Genomic DNA, 24,783 nt, shown 5'->3' with positions numbered 1-24,783 from the left:
AAGGATGCACCGCCACCAAGGTTGGTGGTGCATCCTCCGCGTGCATGCCAGACGTAGCCGCATCGTGGAAACGGAGCTGGAAACAGCGGAACCAGAAATAATGTGATCGCCGGAACCGGAAAGAGGCCGGTGGCCATTACAAAAATCACAATCCACTGCAATCTCCCTGTGCTGGAAGCCATCCAACCCTTATGAGTGCCTTAACTAATCAACGGACATGACAGCCAGTATCCCTCAGCGTAAGCCATGCTGTTGTGAGGCTGAGCTCAACATGTTTGTTGATATTATTGTGGAGCATGCCAGGAAGCTATTTTCTGCCAACCAGCACCGCAACAGGCAGCTCCAGAGGAAGGGAATCTGGGAGGAAGTTTCCCGGAAGGTGACTGCTATGTGGGTGACACTACGCAGTGTCAAGGACTGGCACAAGCGCTGGGACGACCTGCGCCTGAGGGTGCGCAACCTCTTTGCTGCACACCTCAGGCGCTGCACGAGTACAGGTGGCAGACACTCCGCCCCCATCAAGCTGCAGCCCTGGGAGGAAAAGTGCAGCAGTGTGCTGCATATGGAGGGGAGAGGGAGTCGGTGCAGCGGAGGCAGAAACCGGGGCACCTGTTGGGGCTGGTGAGTACAGAAAGTGCCCAAATGTAAAGCGCACACCTGCCCACCCTGCCCCCCGTGCCATCACTGCACTGAAATGGCCATAGCCCTGCCCACATCAGCCAGACCCGACCCAGCACTAGCATGCCCCCCCCACCTAGTCAATGTGGTGCAAAGCATGTCACATGCCCTGCCTCCCATGCATGCCCCATACCCAACCACATGACAAGGCACCACACAGTGACTCACATTCTGAGTGTGGGGGTCTCGAAACAAGGGGGCCTGTAAGTTCACTGGCACACATGTCACTGGACCGGAACACACATGATGATGCCCATTACACTGGCTGCCAGGGCTGCAGCGCCCAACAGGGCCTGTCCTGGGTGGGTGCTGCAGCCCTTGCAGGTTGAGTTGCCATGAAAGCACCGGCACTGTTAACAACGGTGCCAATGCTTCTGGCGTCCCCACTCCCATAGAGTCCTATTGGACTTTATAGGAATGGGGATCAACAACATTTCCAGTGCCTGACTTCCCGGCCCCTGGACTTGTAATAGGCTGGTGGCACCGGGAAGTCAGGTGCTGGTAATTGTTTATGGGTCTGGTGGCAATCCGCCGGCAGCACCGGCAAGGTTACTGCCAGACCCGTAATGAGGCCCAGTGTCACCTGCACACTGCATCACACCCACCACCTGCAGGCACACCCATACACTCCTGCATGGACACCATAGGTACAGCCTTGACCATGTACCCAACCCCCCCCCCCAATAACAAGCACCTGAGAACACTGATGAACAACTCATAGGCACAGACACTGTGCATCCTGGCAGCAAGTAATGCATGTGTGCCTGCCGTGCTGCCACTGCCACCACAGCACAACACTGGTAGCCCTCTCCTGCGCAGCCACATGGGCACCCACCCACCTAATGGGAAGTGCATGTCCCATACATGACCCTGCCAGCCCTAGCACAAAAACCCTGCACACATACTGGGCATGCCAGGTCACACATCCACTCCAGGAACTCACCCCGTCAACGTCCCCCTCAAAACCCTCCTCATCACATCCCAACTACCTGCACAGGGACAAACCGGCATGACACTATCCACAGCCAAATGCGGGTGTACATGGCAGCTGTCCCAGCACAGCTGTGTTGCATGTGCCACCTGCACAGTGCCTGCAGCTGTGGCCACACAACACATGCATGAGTTTGCCATACAGTGCAGCACTGCATTCCCCCACAATGTAATGCTGCATGATCACCATGTTGCATTTAACTGTAGAATTGTTAGCCAGGCAGGTCACTGACATTATGCCTTTCATGGACCCACAGGTACATTATCTGACACGGACAACGGCCAACCAGACACATCGAGGGGCACCGGACGTGCAAGGTGGACGCCACAACGCCCGTCAACGTCCCATGGCAGTACATCTGGCAGTGTGCACGTCACAAATGCCATTGTGCACCAGTCAGCTCCTGTGGAGGACACCCCTGCTGCCCCTGTGCACCAGGCAGCCCCTGTAGAGGATACCCCAGTTGCCCCTGTGTACCACGCAGCCCTGTGGAGGATACCCCAGCTGCCCCTGTGCAACAGGCAGCCCCTATGGAGGACACCCCAGCTGCCACGGACCACCTGACAGTAGCTGCTGTGGCACAAGTACACACAAGGGGAATGGCATGGGCACGGGCCCCACCCCAGCCGCTCAACTACCATGGCACTGACACCAGTGATGGGGATGCAGCTGGAGACGCTGGACTTGACACGGGGGACGACTCCGATCACACCCCGGATGTGGGTGAGACATTCAGCTCCATGGGCCTATCAAGCCCACAGCACTCACTCTACCGCTCTGTCAAGGAACTTAATGCTCAGACAGATGGAGGAGCGTCAGGACACCCTCACTGCCCTGGTGATGCAGCACCTGGAGGAGTCCCGCCTCATGAGGGAAAGCAACCAGGCCATTGGACTTCAATGTGCCCATTCACTTGGCCGGTCAACTGCGGCCACTGTACATTTGGCCAGGAGGGTCTGTGAGGGTAATAGCGTCCAGTCCACTATAGCTGAGACCATGGCACTGGCCCTCCAGGCATGCATGGGCCGAATTGCCAGTGACCACACACAGTTGGCCTCCATCAACTCCACGCCTGCAAGCTCCCAGCCAGGCAGCCCTAGGAGGTGATCCGTGCACCTGTCTGGCACAGCACACACAGTTCACACATGCCACCATGTGTGGGCGCAAGTAGGGCGTAACCATGGACATGGCAAGGATCACACATGGGCATTGAACACTTGCACCACGTGTGACTAGTTGGGGAGGGTGTAGGGAAAGTTGGGGAGGGGGATTGATAGTTGGCAGTGATAGTAGGCGAGGGGGAGGAAATGTTGTGGAGGGTATTAATGGTCCACCTGCTGTTACAATACTTAACGTACAATACACTTGGTTCTGCATATAAACCATGACTGGACATTCTGTTTCTGCGTGAATATAAAGTGTTTTATTGAATGTGCTCAAGAATACGTGCCACCAGTTATGCACCATGCACCATATGGCTGTGACTAGTGTTCAAAAGAATTGTGTATCAGTTCATCACGTGCATGTTGTCCATCCATGGCCTCCCGGCTGGGTCGCAATGGCATCCCGTCATCATCGTCATCCCCATCCTCCTCCTCAGCAGGGTCCATGTCCGGGAGCAGTGCAATGTTGCCTCTAATACACATATTGTGCAACATTACACAGGCCAGGACGATCTTGCCCCCCTTTATGGTGCTATACACGAGGGCACCGCTGGATCTGCTGAGGCAGCATAACCTTGCCTTGAGTATTCCAAATGTCTATTCATAGTGCCCCGTGTACGGATATGTGCACGGTTGTAGGCCTCTCCATGCATGTCCCGTGCTGTCTAAGGGGTGTCATCAGCCATGGCTTGAGGGGGTATGCAGCATCACCTGCATGGGAGTGACAGAAGGGGGATGGAATCATTGTGGTGGAAATTTCATGTACCCATTTCCCACATTTACTTACCACAAGACGCAGAACATGGCACAGATGACCCTAGTGATTGCTGCAGTGCCACATGTAATGCCATAACCACATTCAAAGGGTTGGTCAATCATTTGATCTGAGACTGTTCTGCGTGCTCACTGTCTTCAGTCATACGTTGAAATGACCTTGAATGCTTCTACATGTACTTTTGCTGGTATGGAAACGAGGGTGCGTGGCTGCCTACTAGGAGCCTTGTATCTGGTACGGTGCTAACAATCTGCCCACTGCACATGCAGTGCCCAAGAGGCCTGACACTGCTGTGCGCTGCCCCACTAGGCAGTGTGCTCATGGAAACACAAGCAACTTTTTCAACGGTGCCAATCCTCCCATGTCCATATCCCCATTGCGTACTATGGCACTCCATGGTAAGGGGGACTTGCAATATATACAGGCACCTGGCTTCCTGGGCCACAGCAACATGTAATGGCATAGTCGCACCGGTAACCCAGGTGCATGTAAGGTGTCTGGTGTCCGGCACAACCCCGGCAGGGGCACGGCAGGGCTTCCCGCAGGCTTACGGATGTGGCCCATGTGCGGGTTCGCTTGGCTGTCTCTCACATATTGATGCCCACTCCCACTGCATTGCTCCTTCATGTTGTGTGATTAGCTTGCTTCACCTTGCCATTCTACATCTTCTGAGTGCTCATATGTCAGTTTGCATGTTTGCGATCACAGGTACAATTTGTATCATGATGGCGCACAGATGTGCATCGATTTGGGGTATATGTGTGCGGTGATATATTTATCGTTCATCACACATGATGCAGCATGGGTGTGGTTGTCATTCATAGTCAAAATTGGGTACTGTTTGCGGTGGGTGTATGCACTGTAATGTGCACTTGGTGCTTGATGAACCGTTGTGTAGGGGATGGCGGGTTGCCGATATGCATGGGGAAAATAGCCTTGCTCCATTTGCAGGGTTGTTGACTGGGTGTATTGTAGTCAATTTTCCCTCACTGATCCTCACACACCTTGAGATGTGGGCCTATGCCTCCATGGCGTCTTTCTCTGCCCATTGCGTCAGCCCATACTGTGCCCCTTGATATGTTGTAATTTGCCCATCACCGCCATTCATTCCTGTGTGCCACATTCAGGTCCACATACATGTCACATGCATATGGGTATGTGCTCGTGTGACAGGCATGTGTACTGACTACAGTCTGTGGGGTTCATTGCTGATGGTGTGTAGTTTTGCATTCATTTGACTTGTCTGTGATGCAGGCGGTGGGGGATGTGCACAGTCTTATAGCAGGCACTTTTGTAGGTTGTGTGATGCATTCTGGTACATGTGGTAATTTTGGGTTCCATGCCTTTGAAATCAGGGATGCAATTTGTGTGTATTAGGTTGCATTTGGCACATGCTCTGCTGACTGGGCATCTATCGCCCCCACTACACACAGGTCATGCATTGACCATTCTATCCATCCAACAGCCAGGTGCACGCTGGTGAGTGCCTATTTACCCACCACCCCACTACACAGAGGTCATGCATTGGTCATTCTACTCACCCAACAGCCAGGTGCGCTCTCCGCTGTGCTGTGCCGTGCCATGTACCCTGGCAACATGGAGTTCCGCAAGACCATTGAGTCGTGGGTGGATCCCGGAAACCGTGCGCAACAATATGTGATGAGGTGTTCTGCATCACAGACCATCTGCGCATTGAGGGAGTGGAATTGTTTGCAGTTTTGATACTCTACCTCAATGGCATGTTTGGCCACCAACTGCACATGGGTGCAATCTAACACACTGATGCAATTGGTCGTGCCTGCCAGGGCATGGAAGGCCACTTTGGTGGCATTAAATTGGGCAGGGGTTCGTGTAGGGCGATGTGGTCTGCCACATGGCGCAGCAGTGCATCCAGGACCTGGAACAAGACCCTTGAGAAACAGGGTTATGACAGCCTGTGCAGCTCACCCACACTGTCATGGTATGTGCTGGTTGTCAGGAACTACATAACCGACACTACCTTCAGCAAGGGGGGGATTGCAGTCTGTATATTTATCAGGCTGCTGATGTCATGAATGAGGGTGAAAATTGATGTTATGGTCTCCCTTTCAAGCCAGTACAAGGTGTGATTTGGCTTTGGGTCAGGTTCCAGGGCGTGGCCCTGATGCTGGGTATTGGTGGCTGCCTGCGGGGTGCTGACTGCTTGCCATTGATGTTATTCATGGCCAACTGGTTCCTCATTCACCTCCTGCACCTTTGCCACCTCCTCAGCCTCTCTGCTGCCTCCCCAGCACAATTGCTGCTACAGCGACTGCCAACATGGTTGTGTTGGGAGGTGGGTTGTGTGTTGCTGTGGTCCTTTTGTACATTCCCAGTGGTCAATGGTGTGCAGCTGGGCTGATTATGGACACCTGTGGCCTGTTTGCCAGCATGGTTGTGTTGGGAGGTGGGTTGGGTGTGGTCTTTTGGTACATCCCCAGTTGTCAATGGTGTGCAGCTGGGCTGATTTTGGACACCCGGGGCCTGTTGCTGCTCACCTGGCACTGTTTAATGCCTGGTCCGTGATGCCGGTATTACAGATGCAGTATTCACGGTGCCACCATAATTTTTATGGCAGTGTTTTCGTGTATGCCCGTACTAACGCTGTGCCAGTAATTCGGGCACATCCGGCGACTCATTCCGCAGTTTATGGTCACAGTGCTGCTGGATGCGGTGGCGCGTGGGTGTCACTTTGCGGTAACAGTGTTTCCGCATTTGCAACTCTGAATATGCCGTTCCGGAAACCGGTGCCGATACGGTGCTACCGGCACCACTCTTTCCGAACTGGCATACTTGTAATGAGGCCCAATGTGTTATATTACTCAATTTAAGTTGAAGGATTGTTATAGCTCATATATTTTGTTTCATAAACATATGCATAATACATGCATGGGGTTAGGACTTCAGCTTTCGATAATCCGCTAGCAATCAGATGCACTGCAACTGTGTTTTCACTTTCTGAGAAAGGGCTTCAGGAACTTTCAGCACATCAAGGGCATACTGTTTGTTTGTTTATTAATTTGTAGGGCGCATCGAACCCGGAGGTAACTGGGCGCAACGAATGCAAAAGGATACTTAAAGCTTAGATTACATAGTCAAGGCAAGTTACAAACAGGCTAAACAGAGAGTAATACAAATTGAAGTGATACACATCAGGTGGCAAAAGTCAGGTGAGTACTAGATAAGCAAGACTAAGTACAGTACATAGGTTCAGGCAGTGCATATTAGTAGATCAGATGTCATCGTAGACAAAGGTATAGCGTCTGAAGCTAGGGAAGGATAGATCAGATGTCATTAGATCATAGCCAATTGAAGGTATTGCGTCTGAAGCTAGGGAAGGATTGATCAACTCTGAGAGGTTTTGTGCACACCTGAGATTTCCTGCGTGTTGAGGATGAAAGAGACTGCCTATGCACTGGCGTAACAGGGGCCCCCGCAGCCCCCGCGGTGCGGAGGGGCCCGCGGTGTGGGGGGCCCCAACAGCACATGGCTGGGAGGGGGCCCCAGTAAAAAAAAAAAAAGAAATATTTTTTTCTAAAAAAAAAAAGAGTTTCTTTTGAAATTCACTCTGCATTCATAAAGAACATTTCTGTAACAGAAATAATTTCTTTATGAAGGCAGAGTGACTACAAAAAGAAACTTTCTTTTTGAAGTGTGAGGGCCCCCGTACCCCATGACATGGAAGACCCTAGGCTGGAGGCCTCCATGTCATGGGGTGGGGGAGGAGCCCTATGCCTTCAAAAAGAAATTGTTTGTTTTTGAAGCCACTCAGCCATCATAAAGAAATTATTTTGATTATGGTTCGGTCCTTAACTGAAATAATTTCTTAATGAAGTAATAGTGACTTAAAAAAGAAACAATGGGGCTCATTCTGACCATGCCGGTCCGGAAACAACGGTGCTGGTAAGCTTACAGGCACTGTTGTTTCCGGACTGGCATATTACAGGTCTGCCTGGTGGGGCTGCCGTGCCCGACAGGTCTGACCCTGCCAGGCACAGCAGCCACGGTAGGCAGACCTGTCACGGAAGCACCGGCACCGTTAACAATGGTGCAGGTGCTTCTGTGTCCCCATTCCCGTGGAGTCTGGGGTTTAACGAAATTACCAGCACCTGATTTCCCAGCCGCCGGACTTGAAATAGCACGGTGGCACCGGGAAGTCAGGCCATAGTAATTTTTTATGGGTCCGGCGGCAACCCGCCGGTAGCACCGGCACGGTTACCGCTGGACCCGTAATGAGCCCCAATTTCTTTTTTAAGTAATAGGGCCCCCTCAACTCCATGAGGTGTGCGTGTATTAGTCTATGGTGAAAGGGTGCACACTCAAATGTATAGCTGGCTGCCTGTGTGTGTATGGTGAAAGGGTGCACACTTAAATGTATGGGTGGCTGTGTGGGTGTGCCTGCATGGTGAAAGGGTGTACACTTAAATGTGTGGATGACTGGGTGTGTATAAGGTGAATGGTGTGTGTGCTTGTGTACAGGGGCACAAGAAAACCTTCATTTCGGGGGGGCTAACTCTTCAAATGTTGGGAGAGGCGCTAACTTCACATGCGGTGGGGAGGGGGAAACTTATTTGTGTGGGCGCATCCAAATTATTTACGCATTTTAATGATACTATTCTAGTGCAGATTCAATGTTACAAGCAGTTAACTCTCTCTTATAAGTCTCCTGTTCCCTCTCTACCCTTCCAATCACTCCCCTGGCATGCAAGTACTAAACCCACATCACGATTTCAATTGCCTAAACAATGTGGCATTTGAATGCAGCTACTAACAGTGAAATGCTTTACGTTGGTAATTGCTGGGTTCTTGTTAACAGCAAAAACCAGGTGCCGTTTAAAATCTGTGTCCTGTTCGGTCTGGCAACTGCTCTAAAGGTTAGCCAAGTTGAGTCAATATAGCCCAAAATGTCAGTGGGGGTAGTGCTGAAGCCCAGTTAACTCAATGGTGTTGCGCTACTACTTGTGTTTAATGCCTTGCTTACTCCTAGCCCTATTCTTTCTCGTCCCAGTACTTATATATGAGGCAGTACATGTGTTTGAGGCAAGGAGCCTCATACGTTAGCTCTGGGACAAGGAAGAGGGACGCAGAGGTAATTCTGGGCCAAGGAGCTGATTGTGGAGGTTGGGGTAGTGGGTGGGAGGGAGAGTGGATGTGTGGGGGGGCAGGATTGTGTGATAAATCATAATGGTTGTCCATGTCCAGGCTAAGCAGGCATGATATGTGGTATTAGTGGCTAGAGAGGCATTTTGATGCAGCCAGTCTAGTCATTCCTCAGTTTGGTATGACTTTCTTTTAACTGGACATTTCTGATAAAGTAGTCCTGCTAACTTTAATTACCTGGCTAGATTGGCATTTGGGTTCTGCCAGTCTAGCCATTTCTTACTGCGTCATTGTATATTTTTCTGGGCATCTGTGATAAAATGATATGATGTAATTCAAGTCATTTATAACGCGCCTGTACACAAGTGTACACAAGGGAGGGATGATAGAGGGAGGACAAGACAAACGATCTCACTAGGCCTTGTGTCATTGCGAGAACGAGAAGTGCAAGGGAAAAGGGAGCAGGGAAGTGCAAGTGAGAGGGGAGGGGAAAACAGGGCAGCAATGCTCTCAGTAAGTGCAGCCAGGGCAGAGCAGCTATTGGTTGTGCAAGGAGAACAATGGACTGCAGGGTTACAGCTACAGCCCCTAAGTGCATGGTAGGCCCGGAGGCAGTGCAAGGGTGACCAATCAAGAAAGAGCCTGAACTCAGAGAGACTCTGAGGGTAGCCAAGCAGCCAGTCAGTACAGCAGACAGGTAGGTCAGGTAGGTCAGCAGGGGGGGAGAGAGAGCGAAAGCAGCAGAGAACAGGAAAGCTTTTAGCTGCTTCCGAAACTTCAGGTTGTCCGCCTCAAGTTTGAGAGGGGCAGGGAGGCCATTCCAGTTGGAGGCACCAGCAGAGGAGAGAGGTCTACCCCCACTCTCTGCCTGGAGAAATGTCTAAACCTTAGAGAGTTGGAGGTAGCTGAGTGAAGGGTTAGAGAAAGAAGGTATTTTGGAAGAGAGCATTGGATTTAATGTGGGCACTGGCCCCAGAAAGCCTTGTGGGCAATGCAAAGGTTCTTGAACTTGATCCTTGCAGCCAGTGGAGAGATTTCAGGGCTGGAGAAATACAATCCCAGGGCTTGAGGCCAAGGCTAAGTCTTGCAGTCCTGTTCTGGATTATTTGCAGATGACGGAGACTAGAGGAAGACAGATTGAGAAAGTGGCTGTTGCAGTAGTCCAGCCTAGAGACAGTGAGCTTCTGGTGGAGAGTGAGAAAGGGAAGAGTCCCTTTGAGGAGGAGCAGCTGGTAGTGGGACTTCTTGGTGATGTCTGAGATGTTAGGAGAGAAAGAGAGTGTGGCGTTGAAGATGACACCAAGGTTTTTTGCCTCGCAGGAAGGCAAAGGAAGAGGGCCCAAGGTGGTCTGCTATAGTGAGAGAGGAAACGCAGTGGCAAGGGTCCCAATGAGAAGGATCTCTGTCTTACTGGCGTTAAGTCAGAGATCATTGGAGGCGCACCAATCCTGAATCGTGGATAGACAGTCAGGAATGAGCAAGAGAGGAGAGGAGGATGAGGGGAGCCTGAAGGAAAGCTGAGTCATCCGCACAACACTGAAAGTTAGAGGATAAGGTAGAGATCAGGGAGGCCAAAGTGGCCAAGTAGAGGTTGAAAAACCAGCGTGAGAGGATAGAGCCCTGGGGAATGCCACAGGTAGAGAGAGGTGGCGGAGAGAATGGGACCACGATCGACCTGGGAGCGGAGTGGCGGTCCAAGTGGAAGTAGGTCAGTCACTCTAGGGTCTGATCTGTGATGCCCGGGTTCTCACAGAGTCGATTGATCAGGATGGCGATGTTGACCCTGTCGAAAGCAGAGGTAAGATGAAGGATGAGAATAGAAGGAATGCTGGAATCAAGGTTTGAGAGCAGCACAGGTGTTAAGGAGAGCAGTTTCCATGCCTCTGGCAGCTCTGAAGCCAGACTGATGGTCATGGAGACAACCAACAGATTCAGTGTGGAGAGTAAGCTGGGAGATAGCAAGCTTTTCCAAGAGTTTGCTCAGGAAAGGTGGAGATTGAGCGATAGTTTTCCGGGCAGGTAGGATCAGCAGACTGCTTCTTGAGGAGTGGGTGCACAAGGGAGTGCTCAAAGGGAGAGGGGAACAATGCAGTGGCGAAAGAGTGATTACAGAAATCGGCCAAGGCTGGAGCGAGGGTGTCAATATGGGCTTTGATGGTTCTGGAGGAGCAGCGGAGCACCTGTTTGGACGACACTTTCATAGATCGGACTTGTCTAGAAACCTCGTTAGGTGTTGTCAGAGAGAAAGAGGAAAAAGGAGGAGGAGAGAAGAGATGGCCAAAATGGGCCGAGAGAGGAAGAGGACATAGAGGACAGGATGTCCTGAGATTTAGCAGAGAAATGAGAGGCCAGAGCTGTACAGAGGGCATGGGAGGGAACAGAAGAGGTATAGACCACAACAGGATTGACCAGTTCCTTGCAGATTTTAAAGAGTTTGGCCGTGTTGTTCGAGGCCATGGAGACACATGCTTTATTGTGTGCTCTCTTCTTGATGAGTGTTATTGCTTTGACTGGCATTTTGCTGAAAACAGTCTAGGTATGTCTAAATGTGGCCTGGCATTCTGTACTATAATGTTATTACGTGTTTACACTGGTCTACATTGTGCAGCCAGTTGAAAGCATTAATGTTCCTGTGCACTGTTGGTGACTTGCATGTATTGGATTGTGTTACCCTACAAAACAATTGCAAACACTCTGGCTTTATAGCCAATTTATCTCAGAAAGTGTGCTGTATATTGCATTAAAACACATATTTATATCTTTTTCCTAGTGCAGTGTGCGGCATACCCCTTCAGCAGCACGTTCATGCGTATTGTGCAAGCGTGACAGTCTAGGCCGGCCCAGAGTGTGGCGCAACCTGTGATTTGTTGCCGAGTTGGGGGGCCCCCTCAGCATGGCTCGCAGGGGGGCCCCCACATTTTGTGTTACGCCACTGTGCCTATGTCGATGTGTTCTGCTGGAACTGGAGTCACAGAGGTATGGGCGAGCCTCTCCAGAGGCCACTCTGCCTGCTCTACGAGAAATACATGCAGAATAGCTCTCGGATGTGACTGAGCAGGAAAACCCCTTAAATAAGGGAAAACCATGCACGGATCCAAGGAACGTGCAATTAGCGGATTGCCAGGAAAGTAATTCAGTGTAGCAAAGAAAAGGATGCGCAAACGCAAGAAGCAGAAGTTCCACGGGAGTAATGCAAAGACAATGCAAGGAAGGAAGGAAGCAAGGAAAATAAGAATAGGAAACCAGGAGGAAATTAAGGGAAGGTGGAGCGCTGATCTAGGTAAGCCAATTACGTAGTGTTGAGACGTGAGGCAGCCGTCTCGGGCATCAGTACAAGTTTGCAAAAAACGGAAGTGATGGGAAACCAAGATGTACACTCCATCGTGTAAAAAAGAGGGCGCCATGTTGGAAATCATACTACATTGAATGAGACGTGGTGCCAGCCGCCAAGATGACCAGAGAGACCAGAGTCAGTGTCTCATGACACATACATCAGAATAATATCACTGATTCTTCTGGCAAGGCAAATTTGGAGGCGGGCCAGGTACAAAGCATCTCCGCTCAGAGCATCTTTAGATTGAATTAGGGTTGAACCACATCTATCTTATCAGTGACACGGAGAACCCCAAGATGACGGCTGCAGCTAGTTGTGAATGAAATATGTAAAAGCGTTGAGTAAGGCTTTAACCCCTTTCATTCATGTCACGCCTCATTTTCAAGCATTTGTATGGCGAAGAGGAGGGGCAGAATGTTTCCATTTCCACCACTCATTTCCTCTCTGCCATAAAAATGCTCCAGCATCTGCGCCAGCATCCCTTTTCATGCTGTCGCAAATGCTGGAGAACCCTATGTGGTCTGCCTCCTTTAAGCACCAGCAGAAAGCAGGCAGATCCCATGGGATCCATAGCACACGCTCCCTGCCATGAGCGTGTACAATTGAAATGAAACAGGGACGGTTTGATTTCAATTGCGAACACTGCTTACCATGCACGCATGGTAAGCAGTGTTCCAGTTGAGATGAAACCCTCCACAACGTGCAAGCATGTCTGTGAGAGTTTCATTCCATTTGTGATTACTGCTTGTCATGCTAGCATGGCAAGCAGCGCTCACAAACCAAAGTCTATGCCGCCTGACATGCCAGGAAGTGTTTGCTCACTTTGCACTGAAGAGTTCAAATGTTAAGGGCAAAAGGAGGTGTACACGCGTGTACGCCGCCTTTGTTATGTCTGGACCCCCAGGGCACAGGGTTTGGGCACATGTTTTCTGGGGGCACCCAGCTAACATCAGATACCAGGCCCTGTTAGCCTGTGATCACATAGACGCACCACAGCACACGCAGTCGGAGTTGCCACCTCCAGGGCTCCAAGACACTTATGCAGAGTTGCCTTGCAGGGGTCCTGCTGACAGACTTGTGGGCAGCGTTGCTGCGCAAGGGCACTACCATGGTGGCGGGCTCTGCAGGGCAGTCCCTCTGCCTGGAACGCAGCGCCGGCGCAGCGCTGCAAAGAACACTCATCAGGCAGGAGTCTGGTAGATATGACTAATGAGCGGGAAAACGCTTGTTCCAAAGACATGTGACATAAGCACGAGCCCTTAACAGGGACACATTATTCTTAAAGGGCACAAAACCACAGCCTTTTGCAATTTACATTTGCACCCTAGAGTGCAAATGACGAAAATGTGGCTCCCCGCTGTGAAATTACTCATTTTTGGAAAATGAGCCTCACTATGTTTGTTTAAAAGTTCACTCAGTAGGAGATGATATAAATATAAAGTTGTAAAACTATAAGCGCTATATAAGATACATGCGGCGCTTTGAAACACTGTCTTGCTGTATAAGCGCCATATAAATAGCCAATAAATAAATATTACGATGCCTTCCAAGTACGAAAGGCGTCCTTTGAGACAAAGAGTTATTCTAGATTACGCTGCCAGTCAAAAATACAAAACTGCACATTTAAACTGTAAACGGCACCCAGCAGTGTTGATTACATGAATGTGTTTAAAGGAGAGTTCCGGGACTTTTTTTTTATTGTCCCTACGGTTCGGCCATGTGTTTTTAAGCATAACTCGGTAGATCGTAGAAAACTTTCCTATGGACCTTACCCGACTTTTCGTCCATTAACGCACTCGAAATCAGCCGCCATTTTCTGATAATCCTATCACTTGCCGCATCGCCCTGGCTCACCTGCTTTTGCGGCACTAAATCAAATCCCCCGCCCCTGAAACAGACTTTATCAAAACATTCATATTCCCCGCCTCTATCCGTGACGTGACTGTGCTGCGTAGGCAAACGCGCCCAGGCGTCTTCTACGCGACTCCACACAGAACCCGGAAATCAACACAGATCAGCTCACACAACACAGCGCGCCACAATTCGCAATATGAAACTGTACTTTTAAATCAAACCGCAAGATTGTAAATTTGGTAAAGTACATTTATTTGACATCAAATGTTTAGAGAATATTCAGCGATTTTCTTTTTTATTTGCTCTCGATCCAAAATAGTTCGTTTTGAGGCACGCGATGTTCCTTTGCTGTACACAGGGTCTTAGATCATCTCACAATACAGCGCCACAATTCGGAATATCAAACTGTGGTTTAAAAGCAAACTGCAAGATTGTACATTTGGCAAAGTACATTTATTGGACATCAAATGTTTATAGAATATTCAGCGATTTTCATTTTTATTTGCTCTCGATCCAAAATAGTTCGTCTTGAGGCAAGCGATGTTCGTGTGCAGTAAACAGGGTGTTGGTTTACGATAAAATAAGCTCTTCGGTCGCACTGATAATCGCATGGCTGTTCCAACAACGAGGCACTAGGCCACCACAACGGTCTGTATGTTGCATCTAGCCGTTAGTACCGCGTAAGGGCATACTTGTACTTGGCGATCGTCCCATAAAATGGTCAGGGTGGTAACGTTGTTCACGCGGAGAAGCAACTGGCGGTTAAAGAAGCCGTCCGCCGGTGTCTGGTACTCGTGACACATGCAGTAATGCATGATGTACCTGTTTGAAAAACATAAACAATGAAATTAGTCTCACCATCAGATCTTTATTAAAATTATTCATTTTATATATTCGGTCGGGAAATTATTTCATAGCTAGGACAGTGCAACTGGGTTTTAAACGTCAAGGGGGGGGCTGTAGGATACTGAGACAGTCCCTCAGTGCAGGGGTTGACAGGGAGTGCAGGTGGAGAGTGGAAGGGCCCAGGACCGAGATCGCTGACAGTGGACCAGTTGTTGCAGGGGAGAGGGAGAGAGAAAGCAGAAGCAAAGGTTTTGAGGTGCTTCCGTAAAAGTAGACGGTTCTCCCCAAGATAGTGCGCGGTACAAAACAACATGCCACATAGAACGAACAAGTACAACTTAACCCGTCTTTAAAGCTACTGTATAGTAATTAAATTGCGGTATAAACTCATCTAAAGAGTTACTTACATTATATTTGCATTTTCCATTGCGTCTGTGCGTAGGGCAGCCCCGAAATACCACTCCTTCTATGACGACGTTATTTCTTCTAATGAACGAACATGAAATGGCTTTCGTTTCTGAAATTATATTCATTATCGTTTCTTACGTGGTCCCGGCCTGTCAAGGTCAAAATACAATAGAACCTTATACTGAGTCGTGGGCCATTCTGGCACCCGAGAAAAAATCAAAGCAGCTGACCTTCACTTTGAACGAGCACACATTCCTAGTTAGCTACATTCAGTGTAAGGCATTCTCACAGGACTTGAAATTTACACTCCATCTTTGCATTTTGTCTGCGTGCTTTGCAGCCACACAGAACCATAAATACGGAGAGATTCTATATTTTTTGAAAAATGATTTATATTACTGTTTGGTTTATTTTTAATGCGCAAATGAACAAGGTTGGATAGATACACATATTCAATGGGCCTGCGACATGAGGAGACTTGAGAAAACAGACAATCAAATTACAATCATTTAAACCGTGATGTGTATTTCTCAATGAGTTCTTCTTTAGGTGGACATGGAACAGATGCAATGTTGGGTGGCAATGCAGTTGTCCCCTGCACAGGTTCGTTCACAACTCCATTTATGTGCCTATCTAGGACGTCAACAATAAGTTTCTCAATAAACTCATATTGCATATCCTCAAACACTGGTTTTATCACCCATTGTTTACTTCTTTTAGTGAAGGCCTTATTGTAGCGAAGCGTCCCTAAAGTTCCGGTCGTCCTACTTTGTTGACGGCCAACATTATGGTTATGTGCCAAGACCGCTAAAAGAGTCCGATTTATCATGCCCTCCATGCCAAAATGCAATCGTTTTGGCCTGTACTTGAGGCACATATTGTGGAACACCTCCAAATCTCCTGTGTGGCAGAATTCCGTGAGTCCCCTCAAAGCTTTTGTTATAGTTTTATCAAATACAATCTTTTCAATGGCTTTGTGAGTGGGTGATGAAGGAATCAACCACTTCTTCTTCCGTGCCTCCTCTGTGGACAAATGGCCATGTTCACAATTGTCGAAATGTTGGTTCGTGTTCCATCAGTGAACGTTTGTACAGTGTTGCATTACTGACCGCCATTTTTCCAGTAGAATTTCCAACGACCCTCCACATGTTTTTGAGCTCCACCAAAGATGGTTGCTGATTGACTTGGACCACTGTGAAATACCTTGCAATTCTTTTTTTTTACCTGCAGCCGACAATTTTTTATTGATTGATTTTGCAAGATGCCAAACGTCAAATTGGTGATTTATATTTTTGTACTGTTCTCTCATTGTCTTGGCAATTGAAACGTGTCTGTCCGTGGCTATCAGGTCGATCACCATTCCCCGCGATTGTAGTTCTTGCAATGATGCTACAAAGCCAACTTTCTCCATGGCCACTGAGGATGTACTTTGTGACACCTGCACGACCACCGAACTCACAATTTTCTTACTTTCCATGTCCTGAAAGTGGTAGGTGCAGTACTTGGCTGAAAATCCTGGGCTGTCGCACTGTCCATCACCGGCTAGCCTGAACCGTTTGCCCGCGAATGTACTATCAATAGACATTTTTTCCATTCTCCAAGCTTCGCTAATGGCTGGAAATAGATAATCGGTTTGGTATTTGTAGAACTGAGTTTCGCAATGAAATGGATTCCCACAAACTGAAAGAAAGACTCTAATTTTTTAAAACTTGAACCACTAAAAAGTGCAGCCGCTGCACAAAGTAGATTGCCTGCTGGCAGTTGTCCCAGCATAGGTTGTGCAGACCATGTGAAAGGATGATATTTTGTACAGGTGGCATGTATTTTAAGGTTAGTGCCTCGAATTGCACGAGTCACATTAATCAATGGCTCCCCACATACTTCCCCACCAACCAAATGCCCACATTTCATCCGAATAATAATATCAATCAAACAACTATCGAATACAATGAATTTGGCCTCTTTCCTTATACTGTCACTCTGCATCCCAGCTGGTTCGGCCTGTAACGTTGAGGACATGTCACTCACATGAAAGGTAGAATCTCTGATATCGTCTTCCGCTATGTTCAGTGATATTGATGGTGTTTCATTGTCGCCTACTTCATTCTCTTCCATTGCAACATCTGTTCCTTCTCCGGCGATGGGTGAATAAAACAATTTCTTCAACTTTCTCGCGGTCTTAGTTTTTGCGGGTGTGGATTCTGTGAATTGATCTCCGACTGCATCCGAACTACCAGGAGGACATTCACTATCAATGGCTGGTGGTGGTATAGCTCCGTTGTCAATCACTTCATATTCTTCCCATTGGCACGATGCTTCTCCAGTCTCAAGTCCCTGCCAAAAGGTTTGACAAGCAACATCTCTCGTTCGCTTCACTGTCTGTGTAGATCTAGTTCGTACACCCACTCGCAACTAGAGGACAGATTGGAAAAGGGGTGTTGAGTTTAAACACAACTTACAGTATTGAACTATTAACAGTGAAAAACAACATAATATAGTGACCAGGACACTAACCTTCTTTTGCTTTCTTTTCTTTGAAACTTTCTTGCCTCAAACTTCAACATCAGGACGCTGTTGCTCCGACTCGTGTGTATATGTCTCCACTTCCTCTTGCGCTGCAACGACTATGTTTTCCTGATAAGCACATCCATCACGCACTGACGCTCCATCGACTCCCTGAAACATAGAACTTTCATTAGTATGTATAATAATATCGAAAACACAAAATGTACTTGGGGACCAATACCCACGTACATCTCAATAGCAAAACACGAATGAACGCTTTGTGTAGAACATTCAAACGACAATTATTCACGCATTGTTGATCTAGTTAGATGGAACTGTCGAGATCCATACCTCGGGCTCCTCATAGACTTCCATTGATGATATTATTGAAGATGATGCTTCAGTGACTCCCTGAAACACAGTAATTGCATTAGTATGGTTTTCTATTTTGATAAAAAGAACATAAAGTTTGTGCAGGCGTCAACGGCTCATCTAAATAGACCTGCACAAATGATCATTTGTCTAAAATAAATAATGGATATCTAAATATGATTCGATTTGCTCGATCGTTGGAAGTGTCACCACCCAGAAATCTGCATCAACTACTAGGGGTGATGTTCTTGTAGAAGAAGCTCCGTCATCTCCCTGAAACATAGTACTTGCGTTAATAAAGAAGGAAGTATAGCGGATGTAATCACGTCATATGATCTTGCTTGATCGAGCTGTCAGTATCCATACCTCGAAATGCATAAGAACATCAAGGGACGATGTAACTGCGGTGCACACTTCTGCAAGCTGTTGCGCCGACCCGTAACTGCACGCTCCCCCTTCTTCTTGGACTAATGCTCCATCGACTCCCTGAAACATAGGACTTTCATTAGTAATGAACACAATATTGAAAAAAGAAGACACATACGACGACAGAAGGACATATCAATGGCTAAAAACGAAAGAAACATTGTGTGTAACAATCACGCTACAAGAATGCAAGATCTGATGATCTCCATCGATGGAACTGTCCTGAAACGTACCTCGAGCATCTGAGTGACATCAACGGTAGTCGTCAATACGTTGGACTCCTCAGCATCTCCCTGAAAGACAGTACTTGAATTATTTTGGATAACAATAATTATAACTGAAAACAAAGACTAGAGGACGAGTACAAGGGTGTACCATTAGGTAAAATAATTACACGATAAATTAAAACTATTGATTTACATGCCTAAAACAAGTCAATGGCAGAATAGCTAAGTAAGATTACCCGATAGGCGCTTGAAGTGGCTGATGACTGCAATAACGACCCGGATGGAGAATCTTCCACCTTCATATTGAGTGGATACATAAATGGGGAAATTATTGTTAGCTAATGCTACACACTACCGCAAGGCCGAGAGATAAATACGTAAACTTGACTCACCAGTGGAGGGATGTGGACGAATAGAGTGGGAATAGCGGTTGAGAGCAATTTTCGCCTCGCTCGCGGTGTGTTCTTCTTTATTAGCAATGATGTGGAGTACATGTCAGAGGTAAAGTGCCTGCTGCAGATGCGGTATCGATCACCCCTCTTGTCCGCAAAGACTTCTAGGACTCTACTTTCAAGCTCAGAGGGTGGATATCCGCAATATCGGACCCATTCTCTTATCTGATCTATTGTCTTAGGGAAAACATGCAGGAACAGGCAGGCATTGTGGAAAGTTCTGAAAAGTAAAGATCAACAATTCTCTATGAATACCAATGTGTTAAAAAATTAAATGACACATAAAAGGTTCAATGCAAGGTATGTTTTGGTTCTTGGAACTATACATGTTATTCACATGCGGATAAGTATTTGAATAACTTTAAAAAAATAGAAAAATAATTTGACTAAACTCAGAACATGTGACTAGTTCCTTGCATGTACTGTCTTGAACGAAAAGAAATTGGAGGCAAAATGAGTATGGTACATGGCCTTACCTTGACGAGCAAACAGTTAGATGCAGGGATCAGAGTAGTTTCTTGTCGAAGAACAGGGAGCAGTTCACAGGTTGCAAACTGACGAGTTTCCTCGAAGTGGTCACGGAAGTTCACAGAGACGAAGAGCAGATAACCAGCACCTTCACGGGTTGACTAGCAAAGTGCAAAGAAGTTCTCATTATAAATATGAAGTGGGTTATAAAGAATTCGAAACAGGGGTGTGTTTGTGAATGAATGACGTGTATGAATCACGTCCAGCGTGAGGGGGGATGCTTGGCAGGAGACACGGGGTCTGGCGGTAGACATGGGAACAACAACCCATGCTCTATAGACCACTTTGAAGTGTACATGGTCTTTGGCACCTCTTGGCCTTTATCGCTCCCTGACAGCTCCACTTGCCAGCGCAAGTACCCCGGTGCGAACTGCCTTTGATAGGGCGGGGGGTGGATTGGGGCGGTGGTCGTGCAGACAAGACACAGGAAGACTCGTGAATGGAGACACACTTATGTGGATTGCAGGGGGCCGTCCAGCGTGAGGGGGGATGCTTGGCAGGAGACACGGGGTCTGGCGGTAGACATGGGAACAACAACCCATGCTCTATAGACCACTTTGAAGTGTACATGGTCTTTGGCACCTCTTGGCCTTTATCGCTCCCTGACAGCTCCACTTGCCAGCGCAAGTACCCCGGTGCGAACTGCCTTTGATAGGGCGGGGGGTGGATTGGGGCGGTGGTCGTGCAGACAAGACACAGGAAGACTCGTGAATGGAGACACACTTATGTGGATTGCAGGGGGCCGTCCAGCGCGAGGGGGGATGCTTGGCAGGAGACACGGGGTCTGGCGGTAGACATGGGAACAACAACCCATGCTCTATAGACCACTTTGAAGTGTACATGGTCTTTGGCACCTCTTGGCCTTTATCGCTCCCTGACAGCTCCACTTGCCAGCGCAAGTACCCCGGTGCGAACTGCCTTTGATAGGGCGGGGGGTGGATTGGGGCGGTGGTCGTGCAGACAAGACTCGTTTGCCGTAGGGCCTCACCAAGGAGAGGCCATCTAACTGCATGTAAGAGGCAGGCTGCAGGATCTAGTACATGGAAGGCAGGGGGGTGAGTTTATAAATACCTCACCCTCCCAGGAGAATATATGGGTGCAGTTCACCCTGGAGACCCTGGATCCCTAGGCAGTTAGTCAGCAGCAGGCTGGCCTGTGGTGGCAAGGCGGCACGGGCCAGAGGGGGTCATCTCTGTACCCGGTGCCCAAAAGGATGATTTATTATGATTAACCATATTGATTATTTACCTATAACCATGTTTTGTATCAATAAAATCCAACGGCCTTCCTTTTATTGCCAACGCTTGAACAAAGTGGTGTGGTAAGTATTTTTGGGGGAGGAGGCAAGGCCGGGAGGCTTGATGCCAACCCGCAAAATAACATATGTATGTCTGCTGCATATGGGTTCAACGGTTATGTGGATTGAAGGTGGGCGGCCAGCGTGAGGGAGGATGCTGGCCGGAGACATGTGGTGTGACAAGACAAGGCACAGGAAGACTATTCAATGGAGACACACTAGATTCATTTAAAAAATCAAAACAACCATTGTTAAAATATATGTTGGGTTTTATTTTAGATCTTAATTTCAATTGAACATAAATAATAAACATTACACATTGTAAAGTTGCGGTTGCAGCACATCCAGGGAAAATCCGCGGTATTGTCCACTGTCGCTGGGGAAATGTTGTCTAATGGCAAGTACCGCACAGGCAGGTATTACTCTCCGAACGCGGTGTCCGAGCCTCCCGTGAAGCCACCAAGTGAAGCAACGATAGGCCACCAGCCTGTACCACCTGTGAAAATGAAAGATGCAAACTGTATTAAAATGACAACTTTCTTATCACTGTCGATTCAGGTACAAAAATGTCATTCTGCTTTGAAAAAAATTCTATCTAGAAAATGCACAACATGGAACCAATTTACATGCATTCGAATGATATGTAGATGTAGTTTTATATGTGGGAGACGACCATGAAATAGTAGTGGCATCACTGACATCACAACCAGAGTATACTTACTCGTTACTCGGATTACGCGGACGAACAGTGCCGCAAAGTTCGTGCATAAGCACCATCATCATCCTCAACACTGTCCGTGAGAGGCAGGCTTCCCTGAACTCTGGCAGCTCGGTGATGCATTGCAGACTTGGCTCGCCTTCCGAAATGTAGGCCAAGCACCCGGAATTTTCACGGCAGCAGCAGTTCTCCTCCTCAGTTGGCATTAGCTCGCACCGATTGCACGTGCACCAGGTGGAGACGCCGTCCATGCGACATGGTCCAGGCTCTTCATCCGTTGACTGGTCCTCCCAACTGCCGTCCGAATCCCCATCGTTTTCGCGTGCTTGCCTTTCCAGTAGTTCTTCCTCGGTGTACTCGGGCTCGTACATATACAGCATTATTGTAGCCATTGTGTGGTAAAGAAAGTAAAATAATTTATAGCGGTGGTACTGGTATCTGTTCACACGGGCTACAATCAACGAAGGTAGCTGACCAGAGCACAGAAACGAGTCACAGAATACTAAAAGTAACACAGCGAGAGTAATGGAATCGAAAATCTGCTGCTGTGTGTTGTGAAACGGTGTGTTTATACTTATTGAGGAAAGAGGCGTCCTGCCGTTTCCATGGCGACACTTCATTAGCTGAGGCGCAGCGATTGTTGACACGAAACGTGCTTTGGCGTTGGGAAATGGGCGGTACGCGTCTGCTGATGTCAGGCTCAGGGGCGGGGGATTTGATTTAGTGCCGCAAAAGCAGGTGAGCCAGGGCGATGCGGCAAGTGATAGGATTATCAGAAAATGGCGGCTGATTTCGAGTGCGTTAATGGACGAAAAGTCGGGTAAGGTCCATAGGAAAGTTTTCTACGATCTACCGAGTTATGCTTAAAAACACATGGCCGAACCGTAGGGACAATAAAAAAAAAGTCCCGGAACTCTCCTTTAATACCAAAGTGCTTAGAAAGGCACCAGACTACCGTTTCACTCTTATGAAAAAAAACATTTGTCAAACGATCTGTAGGCATTTTGGACTTAAGTTAATCAAACTGTATATAAAGAACTCAGTAATCGGAGGGGTCGAGATGTAAATATGGAGATTGAGATGGAGAAAGATGAGGGAGGATGCAGACACGCGTTAGAGAATGCACTATGGGACATATGCTTCAGACAGATGGGCAAATCAATGCAAACATGCCAGCAGACGTTGCACATCAGAAGCATTATTGAATTGTCAAATGCATCTTTTATTTTGGTTTCACTTTCTGTAATGAATCCTCAAGAATGGTCACTATGGTTTGCTGCTCTTTGAGTTTACATGGTAGAGGCTTGATTGTGTAATTAGCCATTAATAAATGCTCATTAGTAATTGTCTATAGATTAGTTACCTTAGCATGTGCAAGAGCAGAACAACAGTGTTATCTATGAAGAGATAACTAATTGAACTAATATAGCACCTAGAAGCTGATATGCAACATGACATATTTTATCACATTAAGGTAAAGTGATATTTCAGGCTAATTGTATTTTGAGGAATATATAATGTCTATATTTTGGAATACAAAAATCATTTTGCTATTTTCAAGTGAAAGGGCCTGGTACGTATATAAATGATTGATACAGTTAAATGTCAATAGTGTTTAAAAATAACCCTGAAAACTGTCATGCTAGTGTAAAGAGATTAGACTTGAAATTACTTCCTTGCAGGTCCCATACTCTCAACATGTTGCCTGGTATTCTCTCCTGCCAGGGCTTCCTCCATACTTATCAGTTTGACTCATTCAGCCAATGGGTTTTCATACCACCTTTCATTTGAGTCACTTTGTGACACTCTTGGCATCCCAGCTCCTTTGTTTGGGTTCGCCCTTTGACTGTCTCTGTCTTTCCTCATTTTGCGTTATATGCTGCGGAGCACCCCAGTGTCCCACTCCCGTCTCTGGGCTCACAGGTGTCTTGTGACTGCTTCAGCGTTCTCTGCGCCCTTCTGTTTCTCCAGTGGGCTACTTCCTCCTCCTTCTGCTGGTGTTACATTCGCTCCTTGGTACTCGCTGAGCCTTGGCCTCTTCCTGCTACAGGCCTCTGTGTGGCGTACCTTCGACCTTAGAGCTTCTCATGGAAGCGCCTGTTGGAGTTCTGCTGTCCCTTTCTGCAGCTGGCTTCTTCCTCGCTCCCTGACCCGCCTTGAGTAAAGTGTATCTCCCTCTTCCTTGCGGTGCCGGGCTTTTAAATGTCCCGCCACCTATTGGATCCATCAACCACTAGATCACACTGTAGCTCTGCAGCTTTAGTGCTCTGCATTACTCCTGTGCTCTTCCTCGCCTCAGTTGTATAGAGAGGAGGGAGATTACATGTGAGGAGGGACAGACAACTTGTGGGTGTTGTTTTGTTGTTTAGCCACCTATTAACTGACCCTCGCCAAGCTAATCCCCATCATCATTCCCAGCCACACCCTACTCATCCCCGCCCAAAACACATTCTCCTGTGATCTCTTTGAGATATCTCAGTCAAGCAGTAACATCACATTTTGGTCTGCCAGTGTTATTTCTAAGCAGTCTGTTGAGGGTTAATGGCTTAATTACGGCTCTAAATGTACTTCTGGTGTCATAAATGTGTGTTAACCAGGTGTGCCTTCAGTATCTGGATTTATGTCTGTAATTTGCACTGAAGTCCTTTTAGCAAACGCATTGGCGAAGCCAACAGTTTTGGCTTGTGCGTAGGTATTAGATAGGCATTTGCCAGGCACTGCGATCATATGCTCAGGAAATCACCTGTTCCTGTCTTGTGGTCAGATATGGCAGTGCCTGATGAATGCCTATCTCATACCTACACTAAAGCCAAAACTGTCTGGTTTGCCAATGCTTAATGGTTTTTAGTTAGTCTCACTAAGAGACATAGGGCCTCATTACGAGTCACCCGGTCTGAAAATAACGGTGGCAGTAAACCCGCCACCACCGTTGTTTCCAGACCGGGTGATCTCGAGTTCTGCAGGCGGGAGGTGACCTGGTTCGAGGTCTGACCTGGCGGGTTTAATACCACCCGCCTGCAGGCAGACGTGGAAACACCGGCACCATCATGAGATGGTGCCGGTGTTCCCACTTCCCCATTCCCATTGAGTC

General features: G+C 47.9%; 1 protein-coding gene across 1 annotated transcript in view; it reads left to right on the top strand.

Moving 5' to 3' along the window:
• The window catches only part of ACOX3 (acyl-CoA oxidase 3, pristanoyl), a 1,085,216-nt gene that overhangs the window by 952,288 nt on the left and 108,145 nt on the right, over positions 1–24,783 (top strand). The gene's annotated exons all lie outside the window — the stretch shown is intronic.

This window comes from Ambystoma mexicanum, chromosome 6q, assembly GCF_040938575.1.
Source record: "Ambystoma mexicanum isolate Mex_15411 chromosome 6q, UKY_AmexF1_1, whole genome shotgun sequence".
NCBI classification, from domain to species: Eukaryota; Metazoa; Chordata; class Amphibia; order Caudata; family Ambystomatidae; genus Ambystoma; species Ambystoma mexicanum.
Note: the sequence above shows the minus strand (reverse complement) of the source record. Positions and strands in the feature narration are given on the sequence as shown.